At 42.9% G+C, this 21,352-nt stretch overlaps 1 long non-coding RNA gene across 1 annotated transcript in view; it reads left to right on the forward strand.

Annotated features, from left to right (window-relative positions):
• The first annotated feature begins 463 nt into the window (after positions 1 to 463).
• Positions 464 to 21,352, forward strand: part of LOC149462004 (uncharacterized) — a 30,785-nt gene continuing 9,896 nt past the window's right edge. The window contains exon 1 of the long non-coding RNA XR_016312740.1: positions 464 to 738. This is a non-coding gene — a long non-coding RNA (uncharacterized LOC149462004). The remainder of the gene's footprint in view (positions 739 to 21,352) is intronic.

Raw genomic sequence — 21,352 nt, forward strand, 5'->3', positions numbered from 1 at the left:
GAGGAAGGGGAGGAATGGTGGGTTGTCCCTGCCCTGGTACCCATAGAGGCTCCAACCATAGCAAGTTTGCCACCAAGGGAAAGTGTTGAGCGGTCAGCAGCTCCTCTACCATTAAATGTGCCTGACGTCCCCAGTGCTTCTGAGCCTGTCACTCTACGAAGGTCAACAAGGCCCAATGCTGGTGTGCCCCCACAGCGTTATGCCCAGAATGAGTTTGTATGGGGAGGGTTGCCAAGGACGACAACCTCTAGTGGGGTGGCATGTGAGATGGGGAAACAGCTCTCATTGTTTGAACACTGTTTGTGTGGAAGTAAATTATTGTGTGGAATAAATTAAATGTTTTGACTGACATTCTGCGGTTTAGCCACAAGATGTCACTGTTTTGCTAACACAGCCTCAGACTGCATAGATATTTGTATATTCATGAAGAGGTGGGGTTTTCACACAGAGTGGAGAGAAAACAGGAAGGAGAGAGAGAAGCCATATTTTTGGAGCATGGTGAATAAGGGGCCCTGTGAGCTTAGAATCTGATGACATCCAGGTGTGAAAGCATCCCTCCGTATCCAGAGCTGCAGCTAAGTGAAGCTGATGAGATTGCTGTCAGGAATGCTGATGAGATTGCTGCCAGGAATGCTGATGAGAGCAGAGGAACTAAGCAACATATACGGCGAGACCGCATGCTTGTTAGAGAGACATTTGTTCTGTTCAGAGTCACCAGCGGATGGAAAGCAGACTCAGGTCGGTAAGATCATGCACGCACCTCATTTCAGTGTTGGCGCCTTGAGACTGAGTCCAGGCCTATAGTTAGTTAGGGTCTCTGTTTGTGTCAGGCCACAAGTGTTGTTACTGATTATTGGAAGGACTCCACAACTTAAAGTGACATTTCACATTGGAGAGCTGATAAAATCCCACAAACTCAAGCCAGACTGGCGTTTTGCTCAGAAGGAATACTCAGGCACGTGCTACAGGACCAGTTATGGGAGGGGGAATACTGTAGATTTGTGTAAGATTTTAAGCTGTTGTGCTGCACCGCAGGCTAGCCCATACCATACACCCATACACTGATTCTTGCTCTTTTAGGGTAATAACAGGTAAGGTGTGGCAGCTTATTTGTGCCCGCCAGTAGGTAAATTACTTCACTATCTGCCTTCATCCATCAGTAGGCGCCGTGCTGTGCAGCACAGGGGTCTCAGCCTTTGGGCTGGGTGTATGTAAATTTATTGTATGTTTCCAAAATTCTGTTGTGGCAAAAGCTGGTGTTGGGGTTGCTTTCCTTGTTCTTGACTAGAGATGAGCGAATTATTCAAAAATTCGATTCGGCTGATTCGCCGAATTTGCGGAATAAATTTGATTCGATGCGAATTTATTCGCTGCGAATTTAACTTATTAAAAGGGTTTCTAGGCTTCAGAGAGCCTTTATATTAGTGCAGAACACTGTACCTTTAATTTAAATGCCCTTGGAGTCTGCTGGGGAAGAGAAATAATACTGTCAGTCAGTATGACATGCAGATGAGTGCCGTCGATCTTAGAATCACCGCACACTTCACTCATTTGGGCAGTCACGGGGCCAAAACCAGAGTGTGGAGCCACAGTGTGGCGGTGGAGGCAGCAGCAATGGGAGGCCATACAGCACCCTATGACAAAATGGAACCCACCAGCAGTGTGAGGAGACCTGAAAGTGGCACATGGCAGAGTGTGGCGATGGAGACAGCAGCAATGGGAGGCCGTACAGGGACCCATGAGACACTCTGGACCTAGCAGCAGCATGAGGAGGCGGTACAGGGGTCCATGGCAGAGTGGCGAAGCGTAAGCAGCTTAAATTGAAGGCCATACAGAGGCCTATGTTAAAAAGTCCCCCCAGCAGCAGTGTGGGGAGACGACTATCAAGAGTCCAATGGCAGAGTGGCGGAGCAGAAGCAGCTTCAATTGAAGAAGAAGAGGATGAGGATGAAGAAGAAGAAGAAGAGGATGAAGAAGAAGAAGATGAGGATGAAGAAGAAGAGGATGAGGATGAAGAAGATGAGGATTAGGAAGAAGAAGAAGAGGATGAGGATGAAGAAGAAGAAGAGGATGAAGAAGAAGATGAGGAAGAAGAAGAAGAAGAGGATGAGGATGAAGAAGAAGAAGAGGATGAGGAAGAAGAAGAGGATGAGGATGAAGAAGAAGAAGAGGATGAGGAAGAAGAAGAGGATGAGGATGAAGAAGAGGATGAGGATGAAGAAGAAGAAGAGGATGAGGATGATGAAGAAGAAGAGGATGAGGATGAAGAAGAAGAAGAAGAAGAGGATGAGGATGAAGAAGAAGAGGATGAGGATGAGGAAGAAGAACAAGAAGAGGATGAGGATGAAGAAGAAGAAGATGAGGATGAAGAAGAAGAAGAAGAAGAAGAGGAGGATGAGGATGAAGAAGAAGAGGAGGATGAGGATGAAGAAGAAGAAGAAGAGGATGAGGAAGAAGAAGAAGAAGAGGATGAGGAAGAAGAAGAAGATGATGATGAAGAAGAAGAAGAAGAAGAGGATGAAGAAGAAGAAGAAGATGATGAGGATGAAGAAGAAGAGGATGAGGAAGAAGAAGAAGAAGAAGAGGATGAGGAAGAAGAAGAAGAAGAAGAAGAAGAGGATGAGGAAGAAGAAGAAGAAGAAGAAGAAGAGGATGAGGATGAAGAAGAGGATGAGGATGAAGAAGGAGAAGAAGATGAGGATGAAGAAGAGGATGAGGATGAAGAAGAAGAAGAAGAGGATGAGGATGAAGAGGAAGAAGAAGAGGATGAGGATGAAGAAGAAGAAGAAGAAGAAGAGGATGAGGATGAAGAAGAAGAAGAAAAAGAAGAGGATGAGGAAGAAGAAGAAGAGGATGAGGATGAAGAAGAAGAAGAAGAGGATGATGGTGAGGAAGAAGAAGAGGATGAGGATGATGAAGAAGAAGAAGAAGAGGAGGATGAAGAAGAAGAAGAAGAGGATGAGGAAGAAGAAGAAGAAGAGGATGAGGAAGAAGAAGAAGAAGAAGAAGAAGAAGAGGATGAGGAAGAAGAAGAAGAAGAAGAAGAAGAAGAGGATGAGGATGAAGAAGAAGAAGAGGATGATGGTGAGGAAGAAGAAGAGGATGAGGATGATGAAGAAGAAGAAGAAGAGGAGGATGAAGAAGAAGAAGAAGAGGATGAGGATGATGAAGAAGAAGAGGATGAGGATGATGATGAAGAAGAAGAGGATGAGGATGAAGAAGAAGAGGATGAGGATGAAGAAGAGAATGAGGATGAAGAAGAGGATGAGGATGAAGAAGAAGAGGATGAGGATGATGAAGAAGAAGAGGATGAGGATGACGAAGAAGAAGAAGAAGAGGATGAGGATGAAGAAGAAGAAGAAGAAGAAGTAGGATGAAAATAAGAAGAATTCCAGTACAGCAAAAAGTGTATCTGCAGAGAGCTCCGCTATTTCTGACAGTTCTCTGACAGTTCCTTCACATTTACAGCGGTTGAAACATTGTATCTATTTGTTTCCGAATAAAAACATCTGTATCCTAAATGGAAACAAATAGATACAATGTTTCAACCGCTGTAAATGTGAAGGAACTGTCAGAGAACTGTCAGAAATAGCGGAGCTCTCTGCAAGGACACTTTTTGCCGGCTGTAGAAGGGATGAAAATCGGCCGATCGGGGAAAATTCGATTCGTGCATCCGAAGTTTGCTAATTTTCGGATTCGGCGCGAATCAAATTTTTCCTAATATTCGAAACGAATTCCACTTCGCCAAGTTTGATTCGCTCATCTCTATTCTTGACGTCACTGTATCCAGGGGAGCCCACCCGGTACACGGCTTACACTATCACAAATATTCTGATGTTTTGTGCTCTTGCTTAAGACAAGCCGGTATTTCTGGTTTTTACAGCATTCTTTTTAAAAGGGGTAACTACTTTATTAAAATTCTGTCTAGCTAGCAAAAATACAAAGGTTTTTAAAATTTGCTACATTGTGGGTTACAAGCTGTAAGGATCCCTGTAAGCTATACTGTATTGTTTACTGGTATTTTTTCCTTCTCAGTGAGCAAAAGGAATTACTTCACTTGTTGGTATGCCTTTGTTTTGTTAAAGTGTTACTAAACTCACAACAGTAAAATCAATCTGTATATGCAGCAACGCATGCTAGTTATACTCACTGGAACCTAAGGGGTTAATCCTCCGCATAGTAAAAAGGCTGTTTGATCCCCTCTTCTCTGATCCTCCCCTTCTTCTACTGTCCCCACTCCATCTGCTGATAGTACAGAGCTCCAGGAGTCACTCTGCACATGCTCAGCTTAATGTGTATTGCTAGAGTTTTTTTTTTTCCTTTGGGAGGGTGCATGTGATCAGCACAGGACCAATGAGCACTGTCTGGCCAGAAGGTCAGGGGGCATGCAGCCTCATAGGACAGTCCGCGGAGAATGAAAACTCCTACTACAAGATTAACCAGTGCTCAGCTGGCCACTGATAGAAGTCACAAGACTGCTATATACTGCTGATGAGAAAAGGTATTTAGCAGTTTATATTTACTAAAATAATTGCATTTCCATGTTCTGTGTACTGTGGGAAACTAGATATAGTGAATGCAGGGTCCTGGGTTTAATAACACTTTAACTAACCATCTGGGCTTCACTACAAACATTAGTGGAAATGCTACACTCCCAAACATACTCTATAGCCGGGGTCAGTGACCTGTTGATTGTGAATGGGTGATGTCTAGATCGCATCAACGCAGTGCCGACCCACTCTCAGAACTTCTCCCCACAGCAGAGTCACACACAGAAGCAGCTGCCTGAGCTGCACAGCTACATGTGTATGTAGCAATTGTGCATACAGAGATGGACGTGGTCATCCATCTTGTTAATAATCTTCCATTTTGTATAATTTCTACTCCCAAATCAGCTTTCCTCATCCCCCCTCCCTCTCTGTTGAGTGACATGTGGTCTGTTTGATGCAGATCATAGGCAGCAAACTCATTGGGAGGGCGTCATGGTTATAAATCCCACAACTAGCTGGTGCCCCTCTGTCTGCGAGACTCTTGCTGGAGAAGGGATCGTAAAGCCATAAACCGAGCCCTCACTGAGCTTCAAAAGACATTCCAGGGAGTCGTAAAACAGACTTACATTTTAAAACCCAGTTTTCCATATAATTTTATATTTCCAAATAGGAAATAATTACACAAACATGGAGCACATATTCGGATGGCTCACTTTAATACAAATCACCTGGTATATTACACCCCCTATCTGACATACACAGGAGAGCAGAAAATGATATCTCCTTAACCATTCAAGCAGGTGTATCATATTTCATACCTAACCGTTCAGCAGATGATTCTGGGTATTAATCTACTCGTGGATAGAATGTTATATGTGCCTAGGAAAAGTTATTGGCCATAGTATAATTTGAGAAGGCTTTGGTCATAGCCTGAGCTCCCCGCTTACACAACCCCCTCCCCAAATGAGGCGATTGGTTCTCAGCTTCAGGGAGACACCCTGTGGAGTTCCTAGAAAAAGCTAAGCTAAGCTGAGTTGTTGGAAGTTGAAGAATTCTTCCTTTTAACATCGGAACCAACTTGGGAGATGGCCCTTTTGCTCTGAAACCTGATCTGCTTAACCCAGGCTGATGGCAAGTACTTTATCTATCTAAATTCCTTTCTGTTCTCTTTGCTGTGCTATTGCTCTCTGTATATTTATATATATATATTGGCTACATCTTTTTCTGTAAATATTTTTATTGTACCCTTTTGACCTTTTAGTAATAAATCTTACTTTCTGAAAGTGTTGAACTGTTTCTAAAGCTCTTTAATGCAAACTAAGAATCCCTGCCTCTGAAAAGCGCTACTGTGTGTGTGTTTTAAAGTTTGGCACATCTCTGCCTGCGGTGACAGTGGTATACCAACGATTATTTAAACATCATAGTGTTATTGCTGATGTTGCCAAGTTTCCCTTTCTCTGTACAAAAAGGAGGTGGTGGCAGTGTGAAGGGTTAATTGCGTAATTAACCTGACCCAGTAACAATCGCTCCCAGGCTGCCGGCACACAGGTTGTGGTCCATTAGCTGGAAAATCTTTGTGCAGGGTGCAGCTGGGCGTGGCATTGTTACGCACATGACAGCGCGGTTTTAGATTGGCTAGCCCTTCGGTCACGAGTTTGGTGAGAAGGGCTGGGGTCTGACGCCACGATCGTCACAATGTACATCGGCTCCTGTGATCCTCCCCTCACATCCATCCCGCTAATTTTCAGGGTCCCATCCCCCCAAAAAAATGCATTATACTGCAGGAGCAGATGGAAGGGGGACACTGGCAGCCACTGTCTGAACTCTGCACTATGTACTGCTGACCTGTGAACTCTGCGCTATGTGTGGCGTTGCTCAGGTTTGTTCCCTTAAGACTCCGTTCATACTTGAGCAATGCTACTGCATTTCAATTTATGCACACTTTTTAGTGTGTTTTTGGAGTTGCACCATTCGTTTGAATGGGCCTCCCTCCACTCCATAAACGTGCTAAAAGAAACTCATGTACCAAATTTTGGACATGAGCCAAGCGCATTTTGCAACGTGTGAAAAACGCACAGCTGCTACCTGCATTTGGGGTGCCTTTTAAGGAATAATAGCACTGTTTCTGCTACACCCAAATGTGAATGGTGCCTAAATATAAGGTGCTGTGCCTGGTGATCTTTGATTTCTCCCATGTTGTTCAATAGATCTCCACCACTCTAGGGTTGCCTACCCCTGTTGTAAACTGTTTTCGTTAAGAAGCCTATCCAAGAGTTTTTGAAACTATCAATACTTCTTGCTGACACCATCGATTGTGGAAGTGAGTTCCACATCCTTACCACTCTGACAGAGAAAAACCCACTACACAGTTTAAGGTTAAACTGCTTCTCCTCCAATTTAATTGAGTGGCCCGTGTCTTCTTTTACTCCTATAAACTGAATAGTTTATTCTTTATGCCAGAATCACCATTAAGATATTTGTATATTGTGATATCTCCTCTCAACCATCTCTTCTCCAGGGAGAATAAGTTTAATGTTTGTAGTCATCCCTCATAACTGTGGTCCTTCAGTTCTCTTATTAGTATTGCTGCCCTTCTCTGGACTCACTCCAGTTCCAGCACATCTGAGGACTGCAGACCAGAACAGGACAACATACTCCAGACGTGGCCAAACCAGTGTTTTATAAAGTGCCAGAATTATAGTTTTATCTCTTGTGCAAATTTCCATTTTAATGCATGCTAATATTCTGCCAGCTTTGCTTGCTGCACCTTGGCATTGCATGCCATTGCTGAGTCTGTAATCTACTTGGACCCCCAGATCTTTTTCCATCCTGGATTCCCCCAGAGCTTCTCCCCCTAGTGAGTAACTTGCATTCATATTTCCCCCCAAGTGCATTACTTTACGTTTTTCAACATTAAACCTCATTTGCCATGTTTCTGTCCACCCCTTTATTTTACTGAGGTCTTCTTGTAAAGTGTCTTTTTCCTGCTGCGGTGTTATTGCCCTACTTATCTTTGTATCATCAGCAAACACTGAGATTGAGCTATTTATGCCAGCCTCTATATCATTTATGAATAAATTAAACAGACTTTGTCCCAGAACAGAGCCTTGTGGTACCCCACTTACCACGCCAGACCAATCTAAGTACACCATTTTAATCGCCAACCGTTGGACACACCCCTGTAACCAGTTTTCCATCCATGTACAAACCCTATGGTCCATGCCTACAGACCTCAGTTTGTATATTAAGCCTTTATAGGGGACTGTATCAAATGCTTTTTCAAAATCCAGATAGACCAACTTCCACAGGCCTTCTTTTGTCTAGATGGCAGCTCACTTCCTCATAGAATGCTAACAGATTGGTTTGGCAAAAACAACCTTTTTTAAATCCATGCTGATTACTACTACTCATACAGTTTACATCAGCAAATGCTTGGATATAGTCCCTTATCATTCCTTCCAATAGTTTACATACTATCAAAGTTAGGCTGACTGGTCTGTAGTTTCCAGGAATGTATCTCTGCCCTTTTTTAAATACTGGAATCATGTTGGCCTTTCGCCAATCAGCTGGGACCATTCCTGTCAGCATGCTGTCCATAAAAATTAGGACTAGTGGTCTGGCTATAATTGGACTCTCAGGTGTAATCCATCAGGTTCTGGTGATTTATTTGTGTTAATATTTTGAAGTCTTTTTCAGACACTGTCTTCTGTTAGCCACAAGGGCAGACTCCTTATTGCATTCCTTGTAGTGTTCAAATGCCAACAATGTACCCTTTGCCTTATATTTTTCAAAGGCAATTTTGTTTTCTTTAACCACTTCAATACTGGGCATTTTTACCCCCTTCCTGCCCAGTCCAATTTTCAGGTTTCAGCACTCTCACACTTTGAATGACAATTGCACGGTCATGCAACACTGTACCCAAACTAAATTTTTATCGTTTTGTTCACACAACTATAGCTTTCTTTTGGTGGTATTTAATCACCACTGGGGTTTTAATTTTTTGCTAAATTAACAAAATAAGACCAAAGTTTTGACAAAAAAACCCAAGTTTTTCTTTGTTTCTATTTGCAAATAATTAATTATTCTTCATATATTTAGGCCAAGATGTAGTTTACTACATTTCTTTGGTGAAAATAACCCAAATCAGTATTTATTATTTAGTCTGTAGGAAAGTTATAAAGTTCACAAATTATGGAATATATCTGAAAATTGATCAGTCCTGAAGTACTGACAGCCAATGTAATTTCTTGAGACCCCAAAATGTCAGAACAGTACAGATATCCCCCAAATGACCCCTTTTTGCAAAGCAGACAGTCCACCGTATTTCATAAGAGGCATGGCAAGCTTTTTGAAGTTCTAATTTTTTTTTCATAATTTTTGGAAAATGAAGAAATTGAAAAAAGTTATTATCACAATTTTATTTTCACATACTGTCACCAGTGCAGTACAGTGTCATTATATAACTGGTGTTGCCGTGATCAGGGACACTGACTGGTGACAGTACGAAAAAAAAATTGATACTTTTTTTTAATTTTTTTTATTTTTTATTACATTTTTTTCTCTTTTTTAAGATTTTTTTTCATATCACACTATGACCAAAGTACTATAATGTTACCATAGTACCATTGTACTATTTTGGGGAATTGATCAGTATTTTGTTTTTTTTTTTTTTTTACACAATTTGATTGCTTATAGAAAATAATTTCTTTGCTATAAGCAAGTATTTAACTGAATGAAATCGATTCATTCAGGTTTTTTTGTTGTGATTAGCTGTAATTTACCACGCCTAATCACATGACATGACGCTGTGATTGGTCCAGCTTGTGCATATGATCACTGTGACCATTCACAGCTAGACACACTTGTATACAATGGATGGCATGAAAGGAAGCCATCTATTGTTTACAACTGTCATGTGACCTGTTGTGATTGGTCACAGCAGGTCACATGGTACTGGCAACGGGGCCAGTACACAGAACTGTCATTGGCCGTCTCCGAGGTACACAGCCTGTGACAGATCTCGCCACAGTGCGGCCCTGCGGGCACGAGCATGGCACGATCTGGGAAGGACATCATGTGACGCCCTCCCGGAGGGATGAGAGGCTCACCCAGCCATCATTTTACTATAGACTGGGTGGGAAGTAGTTAATGTATCTTGCTACATTAAAATTTAGACACTCAGGTTTATTCTTAGCTCTTTTATATTTATTGCCCATTGGAATGCACTGGTTAATACCTTTATTTATTGTTCCTAAAGTACTCTCATTTTTCTTCAGTTTTCAATCTTTCTAGGATTTGGTCTCATTTAATATCGTGTAGTATTGAGTGCAGTTTAGAAAAGTTGGCTCTTTTCAAATTTAGTGTTTTTGTACTACCCAAGTGCCTTCTTTTCCTACAATTTATGCTGAATGTCATTATCCTATGATCACTTGTTCCCAAGTTGACCCATATTTTCACATTGGCGACCAGATCTGTGTCATTTGTAATTTACAGATCTAGTAATGTATTCTTTCTAGTTGGGGTATCCATCAATTAGCACATGAAGTTTCCCTGTAAAACATTTAAGAAATGACAAGCCTTAAATGTGTGAGATGTCCTTGCCGCCCTGTCAGCTCGGTAGTTGAAGTCCCCCATTATGATAACATTGCCCTGTCTCACTGCCATTTGTAACTGTAATAGGAGATTCAACTTCTCCTTATCCTTCAGGTTAGGAGGGCTATAACATACCCCATTTGCTTCTTACCTTAGGGGCTCTACCTCCCCCTAGCTCCATTTGCAATGTCATCCCTCACATTCACTAGCAATTCATTCTTGATATACTGGCAACCCCCCCTTTCTACCCTCCCTCTCCCTCTGATACAAGCAATACCTCTGGATAGTTGCCAGCCAGTCGTGTGAGCTATCTAACCAAGTTTCTGATATTCCCACAAAGTCGAAATCTTCCTTGTGAATCAGCAGCTCCAGTTCTTCCATTTTGTTAGCAAGACTCCAGGCATTTGTGTACATGCCTCTCCGTTTTGTACCGGCACATAATATTTCCTCCTTAGTTTTTCTGGGGCTGTTATGTTTAGCTATTATGGTTTTACTACCACTAATGCTTCCCTTAATACCCTCTGACCTTTACTCACTGCTGGCTATCTCTTCATCTGATCCCTCCCCCCCACCACCTAGTTTAAAAGCCCCTCCAACTTTTTTGGCCATCCTCTCCCCTAACACAGCTGCATACTCCCCATTAAGGTGCAGTCTATCCCTGCTATAAAGCCAGCACCTGACTGAAAAGTCAGCCCAGTTCTCCAGGAACCAGAAAACCTCTTTCCTGCACCAATTCCTCAGCCACTTGTTGAGTACTCTGAGTTCCTGCTGCCTCTCTGGTCTGGTCTGGTACAGGCAGTATCTCTGAAAATACCACCTTGGAGGTCCTTCTCTTAAATATTGCCCCCAAGTCCCTTAAATCATATTTTAGGATACTCCACCTTCCTCTAACTTTGTCATTGGTACCAACGTGTTCCAAAACAGCTGGGTCCTGCAGCCCCACCCAATCCGTAATATGCAGAACCCAAGCACCCGGGAAACAAGATATCGTTTGGGGATCATAGTCTTTGTGACAGACTGCCCCCCTATCTGTCCGTCTAATAATTGAGTCCCCTACCACCAGTACCTGCCTAACCTTGCCTGTATCTTGCCCTCCTCCTTACCGGAATAGTCATTACCCTGGCAGCTAGGGGAGGAAGCCTGCTCCAGCCATGCCACATCCCCAACATCATGCAACATGGCATATTTATTGGGATGTACCAACTCAGAACTAGCCTGTCTAAGGCTCTTCCATCTACCCTCTTTTCTAATTGTCACCTAGCTTTCTACCTCTGGCTCCTGTACCTCCTTATCCCCCCCCCATAAATAATGGCCTTTGCCAGCACCTGCTGGGTAATGTCCAAGCTCCTTTCCAGGTTACCTATGTTTTGCAGTGTTGCTACCTGATTCTCTAGATCCAAAATATATAGTGGGTAAAAAAATATTGAACACATTACCATTTTTCTCAGTAAATATATTTCTAAAGGTGCTATTGACATGAAAGTTTCACCACATGTCGGTAACAACCCATGCAATCCATACAAAAAAAGTAAGTTAGAAAATTAGGTTATGTTTAATAAAATGGAATGACACAGGGAAAAAGTATGGAACACATGGAGAAAGGGGGTGCAAAGAGGCATGGAAAGCCAAGACACCAAAAGAATGAATAAAAGAGTTGTCCAAGGACCACTTATGGAGAGCTTCAGAAAGACCTGGAATTAGCAGGTACAATTGTTTAAAAGAAAACAATAAGTAATGCACTCAGCTGTCATGGCCTGTATGCACGCTTACAATGCAAGACTCCATTACTGAAGAAAAAGCATGCTGAAGCTCGTTTACAGTTTGCTGTACAACATTTAGATGAGCCTGTGAAATACTGGGAGAATATAGTCTGGTCAGAGGAGACCAAAATTTAACTCTTTGGATGCCATAAAACACCCCATGTTTGGAGGCCAAATAGCACTGTGCATCACGAAAAACACCATACCAACAGTGAAGTTTGGAGGTAGGAACATCATGGTGTGGGGATGTTTTTCAGCATACGGTATTGGAAAACTTCATTTCGTTGAAGGATGACTGGAAAAATGTACCAAGACATTCTCGATAAAAATCTGCTGCCACTACCAGGATGATGAAGATGAAATGAGGGTGGACACTTCAAGACAATGATCCCAAACACAAAGCTAAGGAAACTCTCAATTGGTTTCAAAGAAAGAAAGTAAAGCTGCTAGAATGGCCCCAGCCAATCACCTGACTTGAATCCAATAGAAAATCTATGGAAAGAACTACAGATCAGAGTTCATAGAAGAGCTCATGGAACCTTCAAGATTTGAAGACTGCATGGAAGAATGAGCCACAACCACACCTGAGCAACACATGCAACTAGTTTCTCCATACAGGAAGCATCTTGAAGATGTCATTACCAACAAAGGATTTGTAGAAAGTATTAAACAAATTTCAGTTACCATCAGGAATCTTCCTAGAGGGAAAAGTGATCAAGGGAGAAGGGCCTTAGCCAGGGAGGTAACCAAGCACCCAATGGTCACTCTGTAAGAGCTCTAGCGTCTCTCTGTGGAGAGAGGAGAACCTTCCAGAAGAACCACCATCTCTGCAGCACTCCACCAATCAGACCTGTATGGTAGAGTGGCCAGACAGAAGCCACTCCTCAGTAAAAGGCAAATGGCAGCCTACCTGGAGTTTGCCAAAAGGCACCTGAGGGACTCTCAGATCATGAGAAACAAAACTCTCTGGTTTGATGAAACAAAGATTGAACTATTTGGCCTGATGCCAAGTGTCATGTCTGGAGGAAACCACGCATTGCTCACCTCCTGGCCAATACCATACCTACAGTGAAGCATGGTGGTGGCAGCATTATGCTGTGGGGATGTTTTTCAGTGGTAGGAACTGGGAGACTAGTCAGGATCGAAAGAAAGATGAATGCAGCAATGTACAGAGACATCCTCGATGAAAGCCTGTTCCAGAGCGTTCTGGACCTTAGACTGGGGTGACGGTTCATCTTTCAACAGGACAGCGACTCTAAGCTCACAACCCACATAACAAAGGAGTGGCTAAGGACAAACCCTGTGAATGTCCTGGAGTGGCCCAGTCAGAGCCCAGTCTTGAACATGATTGAACATCTCTGGAGAGATCTGAAAATGGCTGTGCACTGACGCTCCCGATCCAACCTGATGGAGTTTGGAGGTACTTCAAAGAAGAATGGGAGATATTGCCCAAAAATAGGTATGGCAAGCTTGTAGCATCATACTCAAAATGACTTGAGGCTGTAATTGGTGTTAAAAGTGCGTCAACAAACTATTGAGCAAAGGCTGGGAATACTTATGTACTTTTTTTTTTCATTTTTAATAAATTGCAAAGATTTCAAAATGTACTTCTTTCACATTGTCATTATGGGGTATTGTTTGTAGAATGTTGAGGAAAAAAATGAATTTACACCATTTTGGAATAAAGCTGTAACATAACAAAATGTGGCAAAAGTTAAGCGCTGTGAATACTTTCTGGATGCACTGTGCGAGCTGACATAGTTGTATCCTGTGCCTGACAGCCCACTTGAATTTTTCTGGAAGTTGACTGAGGTCCTTTATCCACCATTCAAAAATTATTTTGTTGCTCTCTTTGATCAATTTTTCTCTTTCATCCACATCCAGGAAGATTAGCTACAGTGCCATGGGCTGTAAATTTCTTGACAGGAACATTACATTTTCTGGAGATGGACTTATAACCTTGAGATTGTCCATGCTTTTCCACATGTTTTTTGTCCTCAAATCCTCATACAATTCTTTGCTGCTCTTTGTCCTCTCCATGTGGCATACAGAGACACACACCAGAAAAGGTTGAGTCAATTTTTCACAATTTTAACTGGTTGATTTTAGCTGGTGTGATTTCTATATCATCAGCACCTAAACCGCTTGCCCGCCACCCTACAGCAGATGTACTGCTACAGTCCACATTATAACTTTCACATAAACCAATGAATTTACATTTTTTTTTTTTTAGCAAAGACAGATTCAATTTTGGCCTAAATTCTTGACAAAATTTGATTTTTAAAATTTTTTTTACTGGACATGTTTAATAGCAAAAAGTCAAAAACTTTTTTTTTGTCTATAGTGCAAAAAAAAAAAAAAAAAAAGCGCAGGATGAGATCAAATACCACCAAAAGAAAGCTCTATTTGTGGGGGGAAAAAAAATTACATACATTTCATTTATGTACAGCGTTGCATGACTGCACAAAGTAACACTGCACCATATTGCAAAAATTGTCCTGGTCAGGAGGGGGGGGGGGGTGTAAATCCTCTGGAGGGCCAGTGGTTAATTGATACAGGTGAGTTTAACCACTTGCCTACCGGGCACTTATACCCCCTTCCTGCCCAGGCCAGCTTTCAGCGCTGTCACACTTTAAATGACAATTACGCGGTCATGCAACACCCATATGACATTTTTATAAAAAAAATTTTTTGTAGACAGCTTTCTTTTGGTGGTATTTAATCACCTCTGGCTTTTTTATTTTTTGCTAAAAAAACCCAAAAACTGAAAATTTAGAAAAAAAAAACCTTAGTTTTTGTTATACAATTTTGTAAATAATTGATTTTTCTCCTTTACTGATGTGTGCTAATGAGGCTGCAGTGATGGGCACTGATGAGGAGGCACTAGTAGGTGGCACTGAAAGGCAGCACTCATATGGCACTGACTGGCATTGATAGGTGGCACTGAAAGGCAGCTCAGATGGGCACTGATATGTGGCATTGACGTGCACTGGCAGGTGGCACTGCTGGGGCCCCGATGATCACTGTAGATGTCCCCTCTATGGAAAGCCGATTACCGGCTCTCCTCTCCAGCTGAAAGTGTGACAGTTTGTGAGGAGAGAAAAACCGGTAACCGGCGTTTCCCTATTTACATGCGGTCAGCTGTGATTGGACACAGCTGATCACATGACCGAGCTGACATCTTCAGCTCTTTCCATTGATCGGTGATCCGCTGTATCCGAGGCTCCCGGAGCTGCGCATGCACAGTTAGAGTGGGAGGACATCATATGACATCCTCCCAGAACGAGAGAACCACCTTGCGCCCGGGAAGTGGTTAAAGCAGAGTTCCAGTCAGTTTTGTGTTTATTAAAAGCCAGCAGCTACAAAAACTGTAGCTGTTGACTTTTATTAAACACACACTCACCTGTCCCAAGTTCCAGCGATGTGCTTACTTGCGACATCCCTTCTCTGCCTCTTCTCTCCCCAGCATCACAACTGTGGGCACCAGGCTGTGATAGCTTGCAGGTTCACAGCCGGCTGCCCACTGCACATGCGCAAGTTGCACTGTGCATTCTGATTGGTCCGGCAGTCTTCTGGGACCTGAACATTCCCAGGAGACTGCAGGAGGAAGGAAGGGGCCGAACCTCTGGCTCACTTCGCCACGGCAAACTGAGCCAGAAGTGGGAGCAGGAACCTGTCAAAACAGGCAAATAGGCAGAGCTTCCGCTTTTGAGTGGAACTCCGCTTTAATTACAAATTACAGGTGCATCACAAACTTGGAATGCAATTATTTTTTACAATTTTGACAAGGTGCAAATAATTTGTCCAGTCCATTTTTGGGGTTTTGCGTGGAATGTGTCACATTCTTCTTTTCGTGTCATACCAATACAAACAAAAGAAAAACATAACGCCTAAATATTTGTAATTGCAATATTTTCAGGGCAACGTGGTGCATTACCTGACAAATGCAGGGGTGCCAATATTTTTGGCCGTGTGTGTATATCTATCTAAACACACACACATATACACATACACCTTAATATATACATACATATACACACTCTCACAGAAGTGAGTCCACCCCTCACATTTTTGTAAATATTTTATATCTTTTCATGTGACAACACTGAAGAAATTACACTTTTCTACAATGTAAAGTAGTGAGTGTACAGCTTGTATAACAGTGTAAATTTTCTGTCCCCTCAAAATAACTCAACACACAGCCATTAATGTCTAAACCGCTGGCAACAAAAGTGAATACACCCCTATGTGAAAATGTCCAAATTGGGCCCAATTAGCCATTTTCCCTCCCTGGTGTCATGTGACTCGTTAGTGTTACAAGGTCCCAGGTTTGAATGAGGAGCAGGTGTGTTAAATTTGGTGTTATCGCTCTCTCTCTCATACTGGTCACTGGAAGTTTAACATAACACCTCATGGCAAAGAACTCTGAGGATCTGAAAGAAAAAAAAAAAAGAAAAAAAATTGTTGCTCTACATAAAGATGGCCTAGGCCAGTGGTCGGCAAGCCGCGGCTCGCGAGCCACATGCGGCTCTTTACCCACTCTAATGCGGCTCTTCTGTGTGCCGGGCGCCTGCTCCCCTCCCTCCTCTCGGTCGGCCGCTCCCCTGCCTCCTCTCGGTTGGCAGCCCCAAAAGTCCGCGCGGACCTTTTAATCCGGCCCGCGGATGTGGCTGTCAGGATGTGTGTAGGCGGGGCAGCGTGCCGAACGTGAGGGGAGGGGAGCTAGGCTCCTCTCACAGTCCGCCCTGAAGACCCGAACGGCGCGGGAAGACAGCGAGAGGAACGCAAAAGGTAAGTGAATTGACACGGGGGACTTGGCTTACTAGAAGGGGGGGGGGGAGATAGTACTGTGGGGGATGAAATACTATATGAGGGATGAATTACTTTATGAGGGATGAATTACTATATGAGGGATGAAATACTATATGAGGGATGAATTACTATATGGGGGGATGAAATACTATATGAGGGATGAATTACTTTATGAGGGATGAATTACTATATGGGGGATGAAATACTATATGGGGGGATGAAATACTATATGGGGGGATGAAATACTATATGGGGGGATGAAATACTATATGAGGGATGAATTACTATATGGGGGATGAATTACTATATGAGGGATGAAATACTATATGAGGGATGAATTACTATATGGGGGGATGAAATACTATATGAGGGATGAATTACTATATGGGGGGATGAAATACTATATGGGGGGATGAAATACTATATGAGGGATGAATTACTATATGAGGGATGAAATACTATATGAGGGATGAAATACTATATGAGGGATGAAATACTATATGAGGGATGAATTACTATATGAGGGATGAAATACTATATGAGGGATGAAATACTATATGGGGGGATGAAATACTATATGAGGGATGAAATACTATATGAGGGATGAAATACTATATGGGGGGATGAAATACTATATGAGGGATGAAATACTATATGAGGGATGAAATACTATATGAGGGATGAAATACTATACGGGGGATGAAATACTATACGAGGGATGAAATACTATACGGGGGATGAAATACTATACGGGGGATGAATTGCTATGGGGGATGAATTACTATATGGGGGATGAATTACTATGGGGGATGAATTACTATATGGGGGATGAATTACTATGGGGGATGAATTACTATATGGGGGATGAATTACTATATGGGGGATGAATTACTATGGGGGATGAATTACTATATGGGGGATGAATTACTATGGGGGATGAATTACACTATGGGGGGTGAATTACTATATGGGGGATGAATTACTATGGGGGATGAATTACTATATGGGAGATGTATTTTCAGTTTTAAAAATGTGGCTCTCAAAATAAATTTCAATCATGGTTTTGGCGAGATTTGGCTCAGTTGAAAAAAAAGGTTGCCCACCACTGGCCTAGGCTATAAGATTGCCAAGACTGAAACTGAGCTGCAGCACAGTGGCCAGGATCATACAGTGGTTTACCAGGACAGGTTCCACTCAGAACAGGTCAACCAAAGAAGCTGAGAGTGCACGTGCTCAGCATTATATCCAGAGGTCGTCTTTGGGAAATCGATGCATGAGTGTTGGCAGCATTCCTGCAGAGGTTGGGGGGGGGGGGTCAGCCGGTCAGTGCTCCGACTATACGCTGCACACTGCATCAAATTGGTTTACGTGGCTGTCATCCCAGGAGGCAGCCTCTTCTAAAGATGATGCACAAGAAAGCCCGCAAACAGTTTGCTGAAGACAAGCAGACTAAGGACATGGATTACTGGAGCCATGTCCTGTGGTCTGATGAGACCAAGATAAACTTGTTTGGCTCAGATGGTGTCAGCATGTGTGGCGGCAACCAGGTGAGGAGTACAAAGACAAGTGTGTCTTGCCTATAGTCAACCATGGTGGTGGGAGTGTCATGGTCTTGGGCTGCATGAGTGCTGCCAGCACTGGGGAGCTACAGTTCATTGAGGGAACCATGAATGCCAACATGTACTATGACATACTGAAGCAGAGCATGATCCCCTCCCTTCGGAGACTGGGCCGCAGGGCAGTATTCCAACATTATAATGACCCCAAACACTCCAAGACAACCACTGCCTTGCTAAAGAAGCCGAGGGTAAAGGTGATGGACTGGCCAAGAATGTCTCCAGACCCAAACCCTATTGAGCATCTGTGGGGCATCCTTAAATAGAAGGTGGAGGAGCACAAGGTCTCTAACATCCACCAGCTCCGTGATGTCATCATGGAGGAGTGGAAGAGGACTCCAGTGGCAACCTGTGAAGCTCTGGTGAACTCCATGCCCAAGAGGGTTAAGGCAGTGCTGGAAAATAATAATGGCCACACAAAATATTGACACTTCGGGCCCAATTTGGACATTTTCACTTAGGGCTCTACTCACTTTTGTTGCCAGCGGTTTAGAAATTAATGGTTGTGTGTTGAGTTATTTTGAGTTGACAGCAAATTTACACTGCTAAACAAGCTGTACACTCACTACTTTACATTGTAGCAATGTGAGGGGTGTACTCACTTATGTGAGATACTGTATAATATACACACACACCTCTCTCATATATATATATATATATATATATATATACATATACATATACATATACATATATACATATACATATACATATACATATATATACAGTCATGGCCGAAATTGTTGGCACCCTTGATATTTCTCCAGGAAATCATGTATTTCTCACGAAACGTATTGCATTAACACATGTTTTGCTATACACATGTTTATTCCCTTTGTGTGTATTGGGACAAAACAAAAAAAGGGAGGAAAGAAAGCAAATTCGACATAATGTCACACAAACCTCCAAAAATGGGCTGGACAAAAGTATTGGCACCCTTTCACAACTGCGGATAAATAAGAATGTTACAAGCATGTGATGCTCCTGTAAACTCACCTGGGGCAAGTAACAGGTGTGGGCAATATAGAAATCACACCTGAAAGCAGATAAAAAGGAGAGACGTTCACTTAACCTTTGCATTGTGTGTCTGTCTGTGCCACACTAAGCATGGACAACAGAAAGAGGAGACGAGAACTGTCTGAGGACCTGAGAACCAAAATTGTGGCAAAATATCAACAATCTCAAGGTTACAAGTCCATCTCCAGAGAACTAGATTTGCCTTTGTCCACAGTGCGCAACATTATCAAGAAGTTTGCAACCCATGGCACTGTAGCTAATCTCCCTGGTCGTGGACGGATGAGGAAAATTGATGAAAGATTGCAACGCAGAATAGTCCGGATGGTGGATAAGCAGCCCCAAACATGTTCCAAAGACATTCAAGCTGTCCTGCAGGCTCAGGGAGCATCAGTGTCAGCGCGAACTATCCGTCGACATTTAAATGAAATGAAACGCTATGGCAGGAGACCCAGGAGGACCCCACTGCTGACACAGAGACATAAAAAAGCAAGACTACAGTTTGCCAAAATGTACTTGAGTAAGCCAAAAGCCTTCTGGGAAAACGTCTTGTGGACAGATGAGACCAAGATAGAGCTTTTCGGTAAAGCACATCATTCTACTGTTTACCGAAAACGGAATGAGGCCTACAAAGAACAAAACACAGTACCTACGGTAAAATATGGTGGAGGTTCAATGATGTTTTGGGGTTGTTTTGCTGCCTCTGGCACTGGGTGCCTTGACTGTGTGCAAGGCATCATGAAATCTGAGGATTACCAAAGGATTTTGGGTCGCACTGTAGGGCCCAGTGTCAGAAAGCTGGGTTTGCGTCCAAGATCCTGGGTCTTCCAGCAGGACAATGACCCCAAACATACGTCAAAAAGCACTCAGAAATGGATGGCAAAGAAGCGCTGGAGAGTTCTGAAGTGGCCAGCAATGAGCCCAGATCTAAATCCCATTGAACACCTGTGGAGAGATCTTAAAATTGCTGTTGGGAAAAGGTGTCCTTCCAATAAGAGAGACCTGGAGCTGTTTGCAAAGGAAGAGTGGTCCAAAATTCCGGGTGAGAGGTGTCAGAAGCTTATTGATGGTTATAGGAAGCGACTGATTTCAGTTATGTTTTCCAAAGGGTGTGCAACCAAATATTAAGTTAAGGGTGCCAATACTTTTGTCCAGCCCATTTTTGGGGTTTTGTGTGACATTATGTCATATTTGCTTTTCTGCCTCTGTTTTATATTTGTTCCAATACATACAAAGGGAATAAACATGTGTATAGCAAAACATGTGTTAATGCAATACCTTTTTTGTGTGAAATACTTGATTTTCAGGAAAAATATCAAGGGTGCCAACAATTTCGGCCATGACTGTATATATATATACATACATATATACATACATACATACACACACACACATTTTGCTGTGAAACCTCCTTACTAATCCTAATCAGGATTTTTGTTTTTGTTATAACTACACCAAACGCCTAGTCCTCCAGGTTACTCCCAGTACTTCAAATCATTCCCTGTACTCCAAAATACTCCCAAGTATTCCTGGATTCAGTACTCACAGAACCTCAGCTCCTCTGTAATCCGTTTTATCAATGTGTCCCGCATCGAGGAGCCTGCATTAGCGTGCCACCTCTTAGCGAGGTGTGCCACCTCTCATCAGCATGCCTCCGCCTCCTCCACAGCATCCACCTCTCAGCAAGATATTTTGCCTCTCCACATCATACTGCCTCCTCCACTGTGCCCACCTCTCAGTGCGGTGTTCTGCCTCTCCTTAGTGTGGCTCCTCATCCACCTCTCAGCGAGGTGTTCTGCTGCTGCTGCCGCCTCCACAGCATCCACTTCTCAGCAAGGTACTCTGCCTCTCCCCAGCATGCCTCCTCCACATATCTACCTTTTATCCTGGCTAGCGGTCTCTAGAGTGGTGCCAGCAGCATGAAAGAGGAGTGTGAAGCAATACACTGGACAGTGTAGTGTAGGGCTACTTTCACACTGATACGCTGCGGTTTATCCACACCGCAGGTGCAGTGCCGTGTACTTGCAGCTTTCCTGCAGGTTTGCTGCACTTAGCCATAGACTTCTAT

Source organism: Staurois parvus, unplaced genomic scaffold (assembly GCF_062004578.1).
Source record: "Staurois parvus isolate SC_StPar_1 unplaced genomic scaffold, SC_StPar_1.0 ptg000188l, whole genome shotgun sequence".
Lineage (NCBI taxonomy): Eukaryota > Metazoa > Chordata > Amphibia > Anura > Ranidae > Staurois > Staurois parvus.